We start from the raw sequence: 6,515 nt of genomic DNA on the forward strand, positions 1-6,515 counted from the left end.
TATAATGAGTTCAATATTAAAAATCTTAAGATTGAACCCACAAAATTTAAATGCTGAATCCGCCTCTGTTTATAATTGCACATAAGTAACTGAATTGGTTTGACTTTCTCTAATGTAGTTCTTCTATTGTTTTAAATATTCAGCTTGATAGTTCTCTTTATATATAATATTATTATTATTATTTCAACAAACACATATTTTAAATATGAATATAAGCCACATCGGATAAACTTGTGAAATACATTTTCCGAACAGTATGGTGTCCGTTCGGAAAGGCCATGTCTTATTTTGAAAATAAAAAATATTTGTTAGGGAAAATATTCCGCGAAATTAAAAATAACTATTTTTTAGTGCAAAAAAAATTTCAGAAATGGAAAAATGAATAAAGTAAATTTGGTCTAAAAAGATTATCAATCAAATCATTTGACCTAATCCGAATCCGAGCCCAGCGACGACGACGGCACGAGGGGAGTCCCTCTTTTCAACTCTTTAAGAGTTAGAAGAAGTGCTTTTATATATAAGCAGACCAATGGTACCTTCTACCACCAATGTGGAAGAAAGAGCACTTAGAAAAGTTACTTCTCCAAATTTCAATTTTCCCTCCATTTTCTTTGTCCCTCCATTTCTCATTCAGACCCACTTAGCTAGCTTATTCATTAGCTAGCTTCAACAATCTCCCACATGAATGGGGAATGGCTATATGACGAAAAACATGCATGCATGAAAAACTATGTGACCCGTAAGCAAAGATTAATTGCATCTGCATAAATAGGTTTCCCGTTGAGCTTTTCGTAGTGAACATATGTTGGATATACTCAGTCAATCGGTAGATTTGATATCTTTGAACCGTCGAACATTGATGTATACCTAGACAATCACATGTCACACAATTAACCCTTTAATCGTCTTTGGTTCTCACTGTTATGTTCGTTTCAGTCATGAACACCATTTGGATTCATGAGTGTGTAAAGCATGGGCCTTTACCTAACATACTCCTTGAAGCGACATACACTTCACACCCACATAGGTGATTCCTGAACGTGTTTTCCCGTAGATACACTATCTGGTCATACCTGCCAAACTTAGAAACCATTAAAAACCTCAAACTTTATTAACTCATTAAAAAGCCTTAATGCTTTATCCTTGTTTCTGAACATTGTCTCATGAGAATGGGTTGAGTTATTTGACAATGTTGAACTGTCATTCACAACTTTGTTTGATCCCTTTGAACCTAGCTCTTGGGATCTCCAGTCTACTAGGTAGAGTTACCGCTATGATGACTTTTCGTAGGCGTTAAACCCATTCCCCTCGATGATCTTTGAACCACCTCTCTAGTTAAGCCTTTTGTAAGTGGATCCGACACGTTATCGCTCGACGTTACATAGTCAATTGTGATAACTCCACTAGAGAGTAGTTGTCGAACGGTATTGTGTCTCCGTCGTATGTGATGAGATTTCCCGTTATACATAATGCTCCTTGCCCTTCCTATTGTTGCTTGGCTATCACAATGTATGCATATAGGTGCCATAGGTTTGGGCCAAAAAGGAATATCTTCTAAGAAATTCTGGAGCCATTCAGCTTCTTCACCGGCTTTGTCTAGAGCTATGAACTCAGACTCCATTGTAAAGCGGACAATACACGTTTGTTTGAACGACTTCCATGACACTGTTCCTCCACCAATCGTGTATTCATATCCACTTGTGGATTTAGATTCTGTTGATCCGGTGATCCAATTTGCATCACTGTATCTTTCAATAACTGCAGGATATTTATTGTAATACAAGGTAAAGTTTTGGGTATGTTTTAAATGTCCAAGAACTCGTTTCATTGCCATCCAATGCATTTGATTGGGATTACTCGTGTACCAACTTAGTTTACTTAGCTATATCTGGTCGCATAAAGTTCATTTGTACATTAAACTTCCCAATACCCTAGCATAGGCCAATTGACACTCACTTTTACCTTTGTTCTTTGCAAGAGCAAGGTTTACGTCAATTGGAGTTTTTGCAGTTTTAAAATCTAAATACTTGAACTTCCACAGTAATCTTTCAATGTAATGCGACTGAGACAGAGCTAGAACTTGAGGAGTCTCGTGGATCTTAATTCCTAAAATTAAACTCCTTAGGTCTTTCATATCAAATTTGCTAGCTAGCATACGCTTAGTGTCATTTATGTCAGCAATGTCTTTACTCCTTATCAATATGTCATCAACATACAAACAAACAATGACTATATGATTCGGAGTGTTCTTAATGTAAACACATTTATCACACTCATTAATCTTGAATCTATTGGTCAACAAAGGTTGATCAAATTTTGCATGCCATTGTTTGGGTGCTTGCTTTAGTCCGTGCAGAGACTTAACAAGTCGACATACTTTCTTTTCTTTTCTTTCCCGAGAACTTCAAACCCTTTGGGTTGTTGCATGTTGATTTCTTCATCTAAATCTCCATTTAAGAAAGCTGTCTTAACGTCCATTTGATGGATTTCAAGTCCATACACAGCGGCTAAAGATATTAACACCCGAATAGATGTTATTCTTGTTACCGGTGAGTACGTGTCAAAATAATCAAGAACTTCTCGTTGTCTGAATCCTTTGATAAGAAGTCTTGCCTTATATTTCTCAATAGTACCATCATCTTTCATCTTCCTTTTGAATATCCATTTGGACCCTAAAGGTTTGGTCCCAGGTGTAATATCAACCGACTCCCATGTATAGTTGTTTAATATGGATTTAATTTCACTATTGACTGCCTCTTTCCAATATTGAACTTCCGAAGAAGTCATAGCTTCTTTAAAATTTTAAGGCTCATTTTCAAACAAAAATGTCACATTTTATCCAAAGGATGTAGACGTCCTTAGACGTTTACTACGCCTTGGATTTTCGTTACTTGGTGTATTTTCCTTTAATTCTTCCCTAGGTCATTTAGATCCTTCGCCAGATGAACCATATTTACCTTTATACCAATAAATAGTTTCAAAATATTCAGTATTATCTGATTCTATTATCATATTGGTATGAATGTTGGGATTTTCTGATTTGTACACCAAAAATCGATATGCTTTACTAATTGTGGCATATCCAATGAAAACACAGTCAACGGTTTTGGGTCCTATTTTTACCCTCTTGTGTTTAGGAGCCTACACCTTTGCTAAATACCCCCACACTTTAAAGTATTTGAAGTTGGGTTTTCTTCTTTTCCATACTTCACATGGAATGGACTGTGTCTTGCTATGGGGTACTCGGGTATTCGGTTAACTGTAAGTAAAGCTTCCGAATACAAGTTCTGCGGTAATCCAGAAGTTATTAATAAAGCATTCATCATCTCCTTTAAAGTTCGATTCTTTCTTTCCGCAATCCCATTGGATTGTGGCGTGTAGGAAGCAATTGTTTGATGAATGATGCCATATTCCAAATACACTTCTTTGAAGAAGATTCTATTCACAGCCCCTATCACATCGTTTCATTTTGATCTTCTTGTTAAGTTGTGTTTTAGCCTCATTTTTATAATGCTTGAATGCATCTGTTGCTTTATCTTTACTATTAAGTAAGTAAACATGGCAATATAGCGTACAATTGTCAATAAAAGTTATGAAATACTTCTTTCCACCGCGATATAGTATTGACCTCATTTCACAAATGTCTGTATGAATTAAATCTAACGGATTAGTATTCCTTTCAACGGAGTTGTAAGAATGCTTAGAATATTTAGACTCAACACAAATTTGACATTTTGATTTGTTGCGTTCAAACTTAGGCAATACTTCCAAGTTGATCATTTTTCACAAAGTTTTATAATTAACATGTCTCAAACGTTCATGCCATAAAGAATCTGACTCAAGCAAGTAAGACGAAACCTCAACTTTATTATTGTTGTTAGCAATTACATTAAGTTTGAAAAGGCCCTCGGTAAGGTAACCTTTTCCCACGTACATATCGTTCTTACTTATAATAACTCTGCCGGATACATAAACACACTTAAAACCGTTCTTCACTAGAAGTCCGGTAGAAACTAAGTTCTTTCTAATTTCTGGAACATGAAGAACATTCTTCAAAGTCAATGTCTTGCCCGAAGTCATTTTGAGAGTAATATTCCCATCGCCTTTAACCTTAGTTGTTGCGGAATTTCCATAAAGATCATTTCTTCAGGCCCTGCTGGAGCATATGAGATAAACATCTCTTTGTTGGAGCAGACATGGCGTGTGGCGCCAGAATCGATCCACCAATCTGTTGTATTTCCAAGCAAACTACATTCGGAGAACATTGCAGACAATTCCTCCTCTTCTTCATTCTTCTCATTTATCTTTGCTTGATTTTTCTTTTTCTGGTTCTTGGGGGCATGACAATCTACAGATTTATGTCCAGGTTTGCCACAATTGTAGCAGTCTCCTTTGAACTTTTTCTTCTTAGAATTATTTGCCGACCCGGATGATTTCTTCCTCTTGCTGGACTTTGGTTGAGCAGTCTCAACAATATTTGCACTTGATATCGTTGAATTACTACGAACCTTCCTCTCTGCAGCTTTGTGATCTTCCTTGATCTTAAGACGAATCACAAGATCTTCTAGCGTCATTTCCTTGCGTTTGTGTTTCAGGTAGTTTTTAAAATCTCTCCAAGGAAGGAGGCAATTTTTCAATCATAGCAGCCACTTGAAATGCCTCATTAATTATCATTCCCTCAGCAAAGAGATCATGGATAAGAACTTGAAGCTCTTGGACTTGAGTTCCGACAAATTCCGACAAATTTATTGTCCATCATTTATAGTCCAAAAATTTTACAACTACAAACTTTTTCAAACATGTGTTTTCAGTTTTATACTTCTTCTCAAGAGCATTCCACAACTCCTTTGAAGTTTTTGCAGTACTGTAGACATTGTACAAATCATCCTCTAAACCACTAAGGATGTAGTTCTTGCACACAAAATCTGAATGCTTCCAAGCCTCGATAACCACGAAGCACTCGTTATCCAGTACTCCTTCTTCAGGAACTGGAGCGTCTTCCCTTATGAACCTTTGCAAACTCAGGGTGGTCAAATAGAAAAACATTCTCTGTTGCCATCCTTTAAAATTAATTCCAGCAAATTTTTTGGGTTTCTCCGCCGGTTGCGGTGCTGGAGCAGAATGACTAGACCTAGCAACATTGCTCGTAGAGCCAATGACAAGGGCTATCGTGCCAGTACCAGTAGCAGTCACATTTGCAGTTTGGTCTCCCATATCTGTTTGAAAACCATAAACAAGATTAACAATCGGTGAAGTTTCTATACCTTCAAACCAAATGCACAAACTTATATATATACTTGATGAAGTTTTTATATCTTCAAATCAAGTAAACAATTGAGTAGAAAGCTACGAAAACTTTAATCTCAATACCGGAGTATTTTAGTCTCCAAATGAGTAGAAAGTTACAAAACTTTAATCTCAAAATTGGAGTAGAAAATCTGAACATTTTAGTCTCCAAAAAAGTAACTTTTTACTCCTAAAAAATAGTTTTTTTTTCCTCCAGAAAAGAGTACTTTTATTTCTGAAAAAGTACTTTTATTTTAAAAGGAATACTTTAAAAACCAGCAAAAATGTTGTTTGTTCAAGCCAACACAATTTACTAACTTCGGCAAAGTTTTGATATTCTTTAAACCGAATTTACTAACTCGACAAAGTTTTTATATTCTTTAAATCGAGTAGTAACTTAGGAGTAGAAAAGAACACATAAAAATATATATTAAATTTCTTAAGATTGTTATGCAGACTGTGCTCAAAACAACAAACGACGTTAGTAAAAGAAGGTTCAACCAACAAAACAATATCTCAATAGAACGAGAAAAGAAAATGACGAAAACAGTAAACCAGAAACTGGAAACGACAAAATATTTAGAAACTAAATATTCGAATCCACATAATTCACTGTGTGTCATTAAGGAATTTAATCCCCTCAAGTACTAGAATGGCAGAATGCAGATTCTATTTTTGAAAATTGCAGTAGTTAAAAAATGAGGCATTGCCTCTGTATTATAGCCTGTGAAATACCTGTTCTGAACAGGCATGGTGTCTGTTCGGAAAGGCCATGTCTTTTTCCGAAAATAAAAATATCTGTTAGGGAAAATATTCCGCGAAATTAAAAAATAATTATTTTTCTCCAAATTTCAATTTTCCCTCCATTTTATTTTTCCTTCCATTTCTCATTTACACCCACTTAGCTCGCTTATTCATTAGCTAGCTTCAACAATCCCCCAACAAACAGCATGTGTCGCATGTTGGTGGTGTGATGTTTTAGTGATTTATGAAAAACTACAAGAGAAATTAATATATTTTACTTTTAAAATTTAATTTTAATAACCAGAAAATAGCTTGGCAAACGAAAACACATGAGAATAGGAAATACTACAAGATATTTATGTGGAGTAACATCAAATTTAAAGAGAAAAATTACAAGCACAGACTGAAGAAAGAATAATAAAGGCATGATATGCAAAATAAACGCCAACGAAAAATTTAATAAACAAACAAAAGTATTATCATGA

The sequence above is a fragment of the Lycium ferocissimum genome, chromosome 7, assembly GCF_029784015.1.
Source record: "Lycium ferocissimum isolate CSIRO_LF1 chromosome 7, AGI_CSIRO_Lferr_CH_V1, whole genome shotgun sequence".
Lineage (NCBI taxonomy): Eukaryota > Viridiplantae > Streptophyta > Magnoliopsida > Solanales > Solanaceae > Lycium > Lycium ferocissimum.